The following is a 13,320-nucleotide window of genomic DNA, read 5'->3' as shown; positions in this document are numbered from 1 at the left end:
TATCGTCCAAGCCCAAAAAGTAGCTAGAGCTGTAGGCCCAAAAAGTCCACAGTAAAAGTGTGTCCTTTCGACTGTTCACTTGTTCAGCTTGGCATAATTGAGTCGTGGTCTCGTGAGTTCATTGGATAATCCAAGAACCAGAAAGTGGCCTGACACCCAGACCTAGTGGTCTAGTGTTTTTTTTTGGTAACTACCTAGTGGTCTAGTTGCTAAAACGGGCATTGTCTAAAATGCGCTATAAGTTAGTCTTGGCCTCTTGGGTAAAAAAGGCATGGAGTTCAACAATTAACAGTTGGGATTATTTTGGAGGTTAGTTAATTCTTGTTGGTTTTCGAGGAGAGAATCTCTAATATGCGTTTATTGGTAAACCAGTACTTGAGTCATGTGCACAATTCCATAATTACCTTGGACTGTACATAGCTCATTTGATTCCTTTCTCCATTATTTTACTGTTTTAAAATTGAGTACTAATTATAGATTCATGGTTCGGGTTTTCGGAATTTTCCGGATTTCAAAAAACCGAAATTGATAATATTTCGACCTATATTATATTTTGATTTCAACTAATTTTAAAATTATCAATATTTCGACTCTATGTTGTTTTTTCTATTTTATTTTTAAATTGAAATATTCGTCGGAATTCTTACATTCCATTTGAAATCGTGAACATTGTACTAATAATCAGTAATCTGACTTATTTATTTTTCTTTTCTTTTTTTCAATGACCTAAATACCACCTAAACGGCTTAAGTAAGCTATATGGGTATTTCAATGACCTAAATACACCTAAATATTTTTTCTTTTCTTTTATTTTCTTTTACACTTATTTCCAATTGTTATCTATCAATGAAAAACACTAAGCAATTATATATTTTAGATACGCCAAACTAGATATTTTAGATATCTGAAAAATAATTCTAACATGTCATATTGTATATTTTAGATATTTGGAAAGTGATAAGACTAGCATCGATGGAACCAACTGGTTGTGCGACCGGTGCCTAAACAATTTGGAAAAACTCTATTGCTAGACTAGAAATCAACAACAACAAATCCAATTTGTAATAATTTACACTCGAACATTTTTTTAAAAAAAATATTCTCACACCCTTAGCTCTTTTGGACTCCTTGTAATGTGGCACCCAAAAGTCTTGTTATAAAAGAAATAAATAGATTTATTCTCTTCAAACACTAACAACTAATGAGTGTTACGTGTAATTCAACTCGAACAAAATTTACAATATCATCACTGTAAATGCACATAAACACTATGTGTGTTAAATGCAACATTTTATCACAAATTTTATTATGTTGGGTTTTAGTTCAAAAACAGCTGGAAACAAATTTATTAAACTCAAAAAACAAACAACAATAAACAAATACAAAACATAAAATAAATAAATAAAATTTATGCATTCAATTCACTTTCTAGCTCTTACAATCTACTAGCATCATGCACGTGCTACACACGTATTAGCAATACAGACAGACATCACATAGTTTTAATTGACACTAATTTGTTCAGTACATGGAAGGTCAACTTACTGACTTGACATGGTTATACATCAAATTATGTATTACTTGTTACAAACCTAAATTTAAATCAAATAATATTTTGGTGTTTACAACTAAGAGACACTGCAGAAATGAGAACAAATGCTTTTTTTCATTTTACATAAATGACTGATTACATATTCCTCTACTCTACAAAACTCAAGGAACACTAAACCTTAAGGTTTAGACCCATCCAACATGGATTTCTTTTCTTCTGAAGCTTTCTTCATTTCAAATATATATGGTATGAAAGCCAAGGAAGACAATTATGACACTACTCTATTGCTTTCTTTGACAGAGAGAAGCACTGAAGACTCTACGGTGCTCACAAATTTCCAAATAGTTGTGATGGTGGTGTTGGCAAGGGAGCCAAATCGGCATATGGTCAAAAAGATAAAGTTCTGCCCAACTGCCCCACACAAACAAAAGAGAAAAACATTCCATGCTGCCTTTGGATGATCTCTACAAAACTGGACTGCCTCAAATCCACTTACACGTGGCCAGCTGAACATGTAGATAATGTTGTATATGGTATCCCATAAATTCATCCCTAGTATTATATCTCAAGCGCTCGTCTTAAGATACCTGTGTAACAGATTGCAAATTGGTTGAGCTGGAGAGCATGAAAAAAATATATGCACTGATGTATTAGATGATTGTGTTTCAAGAGAGTAATTCAGTGCATGAAAATCGATTTGCTAATAATGATCTATAACCCAAAGTTGGCAACTGTTTCTCGTTACCTAAAGCCATGGAAATCAATCTTGAAGTCTTTATAGGCAATAGGATTTCCTTAATCATAAAAAACAGTCTCTATCAAAGTCACTGAAGATCCTAGCATAGCCTATTGGTACCTATAACATAGAAAATGACAATGCCTATAACATCTATGTGGATTCCGGATTCTAACCATTTTCCGTAACTTTGCTCGTATAAGTTCAATGAAGTTGGCTACTCACATGGAAAAACTCCATCCAAGGCCCAAGGCAACCTTGGTTCAAATGGAAAAAACCAAATAAGGCATGGTGGTCATCTCGAAGTAACTTGTTCAAATTATATACATGAACACAGGAATTAAGTAAGTACATAGAACCAACAATTTAATCCAAAGGCAGAGTTATCCCAAAAACTAATGTACGACAATCTACTTGATGCAATCTATGAAGTGAAACAATGAAAATTTTAATATAATGACCAAAACCATAACATAAAAGCCACGCATTCAAAAACCCTATCTATGACATTTTGAAATTCAATTATGCGATCTCATTGTTTGTTTTTCGGTGAAATTCCTCTTCTTACTTGTGCAGAAATAAAATGATGACCAACTCAAGTTACAATGACTAACGACAAATAATTGTAAGAATCCAAGTGGATAAACAGTATTATTAATAAAATTTATTGTAAGAAAAGCATACCTTGCAATATGGTAATCATGTGTGAAAGATTCTGCAAACAACGAATGCCACTTTTGCATGATTATTTGTACTGAGGTCGAAACTCGGAAAACAATGAATTGAAATAATTATGTTTTTAACATAAACAAAGGGGAAAACTATAACTCTGCAAGTTTGCAGGAGATATATAGTCTAATTAATTCCATTGCAACAAACCCAAAGCTAAACTATTACTTCGTAACCTATTAGTGAATTATTTTTTCATCATCACAATCTCCATTGTCAAGCAATGGTTTTCTACTCAGACAAAAAATAAATTGAACATCTAAACAAATCAATAAACGTGGAAAAAAAAATAGATTTAAAATTATCAATTTAGATAAATAAATCAATTGGAAAAAATATAAAAGCCATGAATTCAAGAAGCGCCAATAACGCATTGTAAGAGAATATATCTTGATCAATTCCTCTATTAACCATCTCATTCAGTGTTCATTATTCCGAATGGAATATAGGAATTCCGCCTAATATTTCGATTTTTCAAAAAACTGAAACCGAAAAAAATAGTATATAGTTGAAATATTGATAATTCCAAAATTAGTTGAAATTCCGAATATAGCATGGGTCGAAATATTATGAGTTTTGGGTTTTAAATTTGTTGGAATTCCGATAATTCGAAATCGAACTATGATAATTCCAAAATTAGTTGAAATATTAATTAACTTATCGGATTTGAACCAATCTTTTGTTGAAGTTTTGAATAATAGTCTCACTACCAATATCTTCCATTTATTTGGATTATTTTTTCTCAGATAATGAAAGCTTCGTATTGATCTTCTATACGAATCAGGACTGGAACAAAAAAATCATGAGGGATTGAATTTTGTGTAAGTCTTAATCTAGAAGATGAGGGGATAATCAGTTGTAAAATTTCAAATGTATATGTCAATTATTAAATCCACGCATATCCTTTGCAAACACACAACGTGCAGTAATTCATCAAACTTCAAATAAAGTCAGCTACTTTGTTTAACGATCTACAACTACAACTCAACTACATTAAAAACAAAACATATCTCGTACAAATACAAACAAATCCACATAAAAATTAACTAAATTTCCACTACACAGAGTTCAAATAAACACAAATCAAACTGATCCATCAATAAAAAAACAACAATCAAACATTTCTTAACAAAATATCATGAATTAATCTAGAAATGAGAATCAATACGATAATTTACGTAGATTATATGTATACCTCTTGTTCAGATAAGGGTTTGCACTGCATGAGCTGAGAAATCTGTTCATCAATATGTCCATTGGAGTGTGTTGATACCGGATCCCCACTCTTTTGCTTCTTCTTTGGATTTGAATTATAAATAAAAACCCTAACCTTAGATTCGACCTTGTTTCTTTGAATTCGATCTCTCTTATATTTTGTCAAGAAATGTTGTGTGTAGGTCTTAATCTAGAAGATGAGGGGCTAGTTAAGAAAACTGATCTCTCTTCTATTTTGTTAAGAAATGTTGTGTGTAGGTTTTATTTTAGACAAAGTCGAATTTCCCTTCCCTTCGTACTCTTTCTCTCTCTCTCTCTTCGTAATTTTTTTTTTCTTCTATCCTCTTGTAAATTGACGATTTTGGACCCACAATAGATAGCAAAAAGACAAAAATACCCATGTGACGTACGTGAAAATACTGTTCATCGACCCCCATATTTTTCTATATAGTAAGATATTCCACGTTTTCCATATCATCTTTGTTCTTTATCTCTCTAATTACTTTGATAATTGATTCAAACCAAATTATCCCTACTACTTTGTTCTTTATCTCTCTAATTACGTTGATAATTGACTCAAACCAAATTATCTCTACTATTTATAAGGGACTCAAACCAAATTATTTCGTGATACATGTTCATTTGAACTGGTTTTGTGTTTTTTTGATGTCTTTTGTTGGCCCACCAGAAAAAAAGTATGAGAGAGAAAAATATCGTAAAAGAAGAGAAAGAGAGAAAGGCATTTTATGTTTTTGAGAGAGAGAGAACCATGTGCCCAATGCTAGTGTAGTTAATGGGATCATATATTTTGGTTGGGCTTATTATTCTAATAAATCTGCTAGTCAATTCAACTCTTTACACCCCCGGAAACTCACGAACACGTATGTGACTCTTTTGGAGACTAGCTATGAGCTTTTTTTACTCTTATTGTAGGTAAAAGATTAGCAATAATTTATATAAAAAATAACTTAAACATTATAAGGGTTGAAAATGGGTCAAGAGGTTTACTAAAACTTTTGATTGCATACTATCATAACATCTCGACCAGACTCAATAACCTTTAGTTTACTAGTATGCGGTCCGTGCTATGCATTGGTTTATTTTTACGGTTTTGAAGAAAATTATATTACGTCCATATTCTTTTTAGATCTATGTTAAGTTGGAACATCAACAATAACCACCAAGAATAAGATAAGTCAAAATTGTTTCCGATGTTTTTTTTGTCAATTTGCTACTATTTTAATTTACAAATAAAATATAGAAAATAACAAATAATGAAGTAGCTTATAGCAGTGCGGGAGGTATCTATTATAATAATGATTTTTAATTGGACAAAAACACAGGTTAGGTGCAGGAAGGTTAATGATTCAATTTGCTTTCCTTAGGGACTTAGAACACGCATCTTTTGGACTAATTCTCAAAGGCATTTAAAAAGATTTATTTAATGAATTAAATGTTGGCATGCATGCACAAAGAGGGGATAGGTGTTTCTGGTTTTAGATATGTTAAGCGAACGATCCATGCTCTCAAAGAAACAAAGTTAGTTTAAACGCCTTTTCATCTTCAAGACATTAGCAGAAGTTGTTTACTTGATTGAATGCATGGGGATTTGCAGATTGGGATATGAGTTAGATGTGCATGGGGATTTGCATAGATATTATTATAATAAAATGGCTTAGAACGTTTTGAAACCTCAATGACATTTAAAATGTTACTTAATAAATTAAATGTTTTGTAATAAAAGATTGATTTGGTAATAAAAGTACCAATTACTTCAGTTACCAAAAAATAGTTATCAATTACTCAAAAAAGTGGTTGTATTAATAGTTATATTAACTTTCTACATGTGAATTTCTACACTATTTAAGAAATTTGAAACGTCATTTCCAATTTTTGTAAGGGGAATTAGTAACTCTTTTGACTTCTTAATTTCTTAGTAAATGGATATTAATTACTTCAAAGATCGGTTACCAAATACAACCAAATACAATTATACAATATGTATTAAATATCTTGAGCCGTGTAAATGCAATTAACTCTCTCATTTAATCTCAAAATTGTGCGTGAACATATTATCAAGTTTCACGTAGGCTTTGGGCTTGGTATAACTATGGAAAGAAATGGAAAAAAAATATAAAACGTAACGCACGGAGATTGAAGATTGCAAACTTTTCATACGATTGAATTTTTGTATGATGCTATAAATATTTTTGCTTCAGCGGTGGTGCTTAATCCCCAAACCTCGTCATCGGTTTCAGAAAACCAATTAAGTCTTAATCAATCTCTACGTCTTCTATCAACTAAACATTAGCTATTAACTCTCCTATATTATTAAGGCTATCCAACACATATAAAACATCACCTCCACACTATCTCCCTCGCCATTGGTGTTTCTAATTTGTTCTTGATCTCTAATCATCTTCAGGAAGGTTCTTCAAGGTAGAGGTACGGATTTAGTGTTTTTTCCCTAATTTTAGAGTAAATAGATTTGTTGGATTATTGTTTGATGTTAGAGCATGGACGTTGGCTTTTGGTTGAGCTGTACGTTTTACTAACAGTTTTAATTTGTTTCGAATTTTTAACTTTGCCGATGAAGATTCAAGATTTTGGGTTTGAATGCGAAAACCAACAGTAATTTCGCTCACAACTGAGTTGTGATGAGAATGTCACAGACCACCCTGCTCTTTCATCTGCTATGTGTATGAATTTATTTTATACTTTTGTTTTCAGTTGAGTTTGACAGTAGATATTGATGTCAAATTGTTTTCTTTACTTGTCATGCCTAAATTATTATAATTTAGCTTTGATCCGCTGATCATAATTTACTGTCGAACTCCAATACTCCATTGGTTGTTATTCTTTGTTGACGCCACTTCTTCCTGGTTATGTATTCTCACTTTACACTTAAAAGTTAAAACGTTTGCCCACCCAAACAACTGTAGTAACTTTTTTTTTTTAATTTTTTATGGTTGGCTTTATTCTTAATCACCCAAATGACGCCCACCATAAATCATTAATAAACCATTGTTCTTTAATCACTAATAAAGTCTTCGATAAACCTCCTAGCATTATTATAATATTATCGGAAAGAAAAAACTCCTACCATTATTTTCTACATAGGAATTAATGTATCGTTAAGAATAGAAACATAAACGTCTATAATACCAATAAACCTCTTTGTCTCCTCTACTAATCACCTCTCATGTCTCAATCAAAGATCCGTTTCTATGAAGGTTTTTTTTTGCATTTCCATTTCCATTTCCATTTCATTTGTTCAATCCAAGTAGCGATTTACAATTAAGTTAGTCGGGTTCCCAAATTGCTCTCTCAAGGTTCGCAATTATTTAATTGTTCGTTAAATGTTTAATTCCAATTTTGGTGGTCTCTTTTGTTTGTTGATGTTGATTGTTTTGCTTTGCATATGATGAATCAGGACTGCTTCTCTAGCATTTAATTGATTTAGCTCTATCTGTCAAGGTTAGTAAGTTTCAGTGAATTTAACTCCATTACTAGCTCAGAGAAGGGACATGTAGCCAGACTTCTATTGATAGTAAGATACCAACATTGCATCTCATGGTATGGTAGTAAAATACCAACATTACATTTCGTGTTCTGGTTCTTAATTTGTCAATTTCTTTTTCCATGACATTGTAATACGTTTCGTTTTTGTAAGGATATCAAAGGATAGGGATTTAGTGCAAAGAAGGTGACCATAAAAGTTGAACCACAAATGGTGGTTGGGATTTCACAGGGATTTGTGTTCGACCGGAATAGATGTACGCTATGAATCGTTTTGAAACATTTTTTAGTATAATTTTAAAGCACGTTAATGTGTATAAATACCAATTAAAAATGGAATAAAGGCCCACAAAATAATTCATAACTATTCAATTTAATTTGTGAAATGTTAGTTTTTTTTTTCTTCCGATAATATATATAATTTGTGAAATGTAACGGTTGTGATAAAAGGTCAAAAACACAAAGTAGCATATGGAAAGATTATTAAAGGTTTTGTGGGCTTGGGCCTCTATGACAACGTTTCAAGCCATTAAAAAATAATTATTCTACATTAAAAAAAATTATTTCTTACAACCAATATTTATTTTTAGTCTTTATGTTTTTTTAGATGAAATATATATAACACTCCTTTTAGCATTTTAAAGTTACTTGCAGGCATATTGAAATTGAGATACCCACTTGCTCCAAAACAAGCGTAACAACATATTCCAAAGGGTAACATAGGTTACCTTGGTATTGAAATAAATAGAAAATCGTGTGGTGGAAGCCAAGTGAGCACTTAGGGTTTTGTATTGTAGCTCAATAGTTCACTTGCTTATTAGTTTCTTTGGTTTTGTAGCAATGTAGGCAGTTTTTGCTATTGCATTTACTGTGATTGGTGTGGCTAATAAGGTTATTGTAGTTTTATATTTGTTGATTTGGGATAAGCATTTTAGTCCTTTAGTTATGTTAGATGATTTGCTTGCTAAGGTTGAAGAACGACCATATGCCCAAGGTGAATTAGATATATATAAATTCAAGTATTACTATCCTAATAAAAATGTGTTATATCTTATTTCTTGACCTATTTATTTCATAACTCAATGGAGAAGAGTGTGCCAATTACCGTAACGTTCCTTGCTTTAGCTCGATTAAGCAACAAGAACATTATATCAATGCTATTTTCAACCCCTCCCCTTCTCTCTCTCTTTAAATTTTTTTATAGGATGTCGGATTTTCCTATTTACATGAATTTGTGATATTTACTTTCTCTTTACAAAGAGATGAAATATCCATTTGTTGTCATTTGCATTGGTGTCTGGGTGTTTTGTATTTTTTTTTTGTTCAACATGGTATATCATGTATTAAAACTAAGTTCCACTACTGTATGCAATAATAGTTGATTGTTTTTTACTCCTTGAATCATCTTCTAGGATGTTCTTCCCATGTTTATGTTAATGGTGGTTAATAAAGTTAAGTATACCAGTTCTAGTAAGATGTATGTTATGCATAATGAAAGCTCCATTTGGATGTCAGTATGCATGTCCATGGTTGTGTTCATCGGTCGATCAGTTGGATGGTCAGAGAGGAATCTGAGAAGATTTAGACACCAAGTAATTCCATCAATCTTTAAAGTGTAGATCGATTGATGAGTGAGATGATGATAGTGTTGTGGAGCAGGTTGTAAAATGTGTGTTGGACTATTAACCACAATAACTCCACTGGCTAACCTTCATGGCAGAATGGTTTTTGTTGCTAGGAGAGGATTATAAAGTGTATTCGGAGCCACGACCTGCTGAGATAACAACAATAGATTAGTAAATACTAATGGATCTTAGACAAGCCTAAGGAATAGCCAAAAAGTTAGTGTAGTTCTAGGTTTGTTCTGATAACATAAAGGCTTAGACCTATTATGTAAAGGACCGACAATATGTCATTTGATGTGGTGCAAGATAATAGTGACGTGCTACGAATACAAAAGAGCCATTAAGTCCAGCAGCGAGAGGAGAATTGGTCCAAGCTATTGACTTTTAGCATTGCTGTATCCACTTTTAGCATTTAGGAAAGATAGTGTAGGTGGAGTTACAAGATTATAGTTAAACTTTGCGGTATTTGATTTGCAGCAAGTAAAGTATGATCCGAGTTAAACCATCATCCCTTGCTACTGTGGATGGTATGTATAGCATATGTTTTTAGTATTATTCAGTTTAATGCTTGCTTCGGTACTTCGATTTATTTAGCATTTATCTTTTGTACGCTCTCTTAGTTATCACGAGACAAAAAAGGTTAAACAAAGAAACATATGAAGATGTTAGAGTAGAACTGACCATACATTAATCAGGTGTTGTCCTTGGCCTAATATGGTAACATTATAATCAGTGTGATTCTTAGGTTTTTTTTTGCACGAATTTTATACCGCCATTTATATGCATTGTTGTAATGAGCATTGACCCTAGACTACAAGATCATGTCTTTGGAAACAGAGTAATATTGTTTAGAGAATGGTAGGGAATAAAAATATGTAAGGAATTGAATAGGGGAAAATTTTGTGGCTACTTTCTGGGAACTATGAATTAGCATATATCAATGCTCTATTTGGCTTTAGAAATCACAATTAGCGTATAGTTTATTTGAATATCTATATTGGTGAGATTTGTTCTTAGCTGACAGCAGTGTGAAGGGATTTGATTTGGGCTTAACATCGATAAGTGAAAAGAATATATGTATGCAAGTCAGGCACTAGTAAATTAAAAATCATGTTAAATTTATTGACACATTTCTTCCCATGTCTGCATTCACCTTGATGATTTGCAAATGATTATTGTTCCTGATTTTGTTACCATTTTACTTTGGGTTCGCAGATTAGACACTATTGAAAATTGACGTGTTGAAGGAACATGGCCAAATGCCTGGTCCAGACTCTAGATGTGGTTACATTTAGGATAATTGTTGTTCCGTTGGTTACTACTATGCTGATTTGAACGGTGAGTTGGAGTTTGAGTGTTGCTCAGTAGTAATGGCCAAGTTCAGAATATGCTTCACTGCTGAAATTTTAAGCTCGGACATGTAAGTTTGAAAACGGAATGAAAGTCCTTTATCACTAATAAGGACAACTGCTAGCACAAATAGTTTGAATGTATGTAACAAGGTCTGAGTTGGTATTATTTTTGCTTCATTGCTTGAACTGAGGTTGGGTGGTATTTCGGTGGTAGTGTTAATGCTACTTAATTATCTCATCCAGTGCAGTATGTGCAAGAAGCTACTATGGTCAAAGAGAAAGAATAACTATTCCCAATGGCCAAAGTAAAGGAAGGTTTAAGTCCCAAGTTATTAATAAACCTGCAGTACTAATGGAACTAGGAGTTGAACCGTTTATTTGGCTTTGTGCTGTTGTGTGTTATTAAATCCCTACTTTTAAGTGAGTATTCTATCATCATATATTTTTGGTTTGCTAATGTTTGTTTTGCTTAACATACTTCGGTGAAATAATGTGAAAATATAATAGCATTTAGCACTTACTGAAAACTTATGTCAAATTGGAATTGAAGGCATGCTCTTTTGTTTTACATAATTTAACCAGTAAGCTTGAAATTGATCCTGTATGTAGCACAAGTGGTTAACGTGGGTTTTCTTTATTGATGTACTTTCAGAGTGATAAAGTTGTATCTAAGGTCAATTTGCAACAACAATATTATTTGAGGTAGATGAACTGGGGATGAAAATAGATGCTTTCTCATTATTGGTTAAATTTGCATTGCTGCGTTGGTTTCAAGTATTATGTGTAGTTACTCTTCGTTTATGATGATTATTTCCTTACTTCATTTAAATGTTCTTATTATGTATGATAATGTCAAATGTTGTGTCTTATTGTATAGATAAATGATAGACCTTGATTCTGTGATGATCATGCTACAAGCAACAACCTCATGTAAAATAGTGGGTGGTATAGGAAATAGACTTTTCTCCGTAGCTAACAAGATTCATTGTTCTTCAGTTGTGAAAGAAAGATGTAGTTTGTCTTACAAATAGCTGCCTATTGGTTGAAACTTAAGAGGAAAAGTCTAACTTTGGACAGTTGAATCTTCCTAATCTTAACTCATAACTCAATGCTAATTCTTTAAATTTTCACAAATGGGCTTTTTAAACTCATAACTGAAGACTTGATCTATTGTTGTGTACTTGATGTATAGTTGCTATGATCTTGGTTATAAATTGTTTGGTCACATTTTGCTTCATCATTAAACCTCAAACTATAGCTAGCATGGAATACCTTTCCCTGTTTGATTACTACTGGCTAACCCAATTGATTTATGAATGTTACAATTGGTCTTTCAAATGATTATTCGTTATAAAAGAAGTATCTGAAGAAACATTATGGGAAATACATTCAATCTGATGAAGGTGGATACTATATACGAGGGGTGTAATAGGACCTTCATTGAGTGGATTTACAAGGAAATTGCAGGTAGCTCTGGAATCGATCATCAAGGGTAGACTGGCCTCAGCTTGGAGAAACATTAAGGGAATTACGACTACTTGACTCTGCCTCACCTCTCACAGGCAAATCCCCTTGAAGTAATGAATCAGTCGTAGCTAGAACTCTATTACCGTCCTTACGAGATGGTCTTTACGAGATTGTACATCTCACTTTATATCTGACTTTAGAAATACATAAAAAAAAATGCAAATGTGTAATGCATTTTTTCTGGCATGGAGCTTTTAGTCAAGTTTTGTTTTCTTTTGAGATTCATATCGCTATATAAGACCGTTGCTATATTCTCTCTACATTGAATGAACCTTATATTGCAAGGTTTTCTTGATTGTAATTTTTGCACTTCATTGTATAATTTTCTTTGTGCTTTCAATATGATTTTTTTTTAGCTCCTTACTTTGTCCTTTTGCGCATAACATGATGAAAAATTACTCTGACTGCGTATGATATGTCTTGGTTTTTTTTTGAGAACTTTTCATGTCAATAGCTTGATGCTGAAGTTGGTCCCTGAAAAGAAAAGTCGATTGATTTCTCAAAGATGAATACGACAATAGGCTGACAGTTGAATACAAAAAAATGTGATCCTTTTCTTTGCAAATGAGAATGAGAGTGCTAGATGAGGTGGTGTTAATTATGGCACACAAACATCATCCAAGTGGACTTTGTTTTGGCGAAAGATTGCAAAAGTTTTGAGAACTAGTGTAATACCAAAGTTATTTTATATACATTTTCCAAAATTGGAAGATTTTATGTTCCTCGGTGAATGAGAAGGTACAATAATAATACAAATGGGCCATTGATAGTCTAACATTTGTATTAAAAGCTTCATATTTATATAACATCTAGAGGTCGCCTTGGTTTTGGATAGTGCAAGTTTTTGCAGTTTGCAATTGATTTTAGTTACACTTAAATTATTACAACTGTTTTGAGTTATGCAACTATTAAGGTATATTGAGATTATATTTTTGAAATTCATCATTTAAATGGGTAGCCATAGTAAGGACATCCGTGCCAAAGGCACAGGTAATACCTAGTTACTAAATAATGAAATAAGAAGAAAGCACTTAGAATTATATAAGAGCATCTCCAATGGAGAGT

This window comes from Coptis chinensis, chromosome 1 (assembly GCF_015680905.1).
Source record: "Coptis chinensis isolate HL-2020 chromosome 1, ASM1568090v1, whole genome shotgun sequence".
NCBI lineage: Eukaryota > Viridiplantae > Streptophyta > Magnoliopsida > Ranunculales > Ranunculaceae > Coptis > Coptis chinensis.
The sequence above is the reverse complement of the archived record's forward strand: the minus strand, read 5'-3'. Positions refer to the sequence as shown.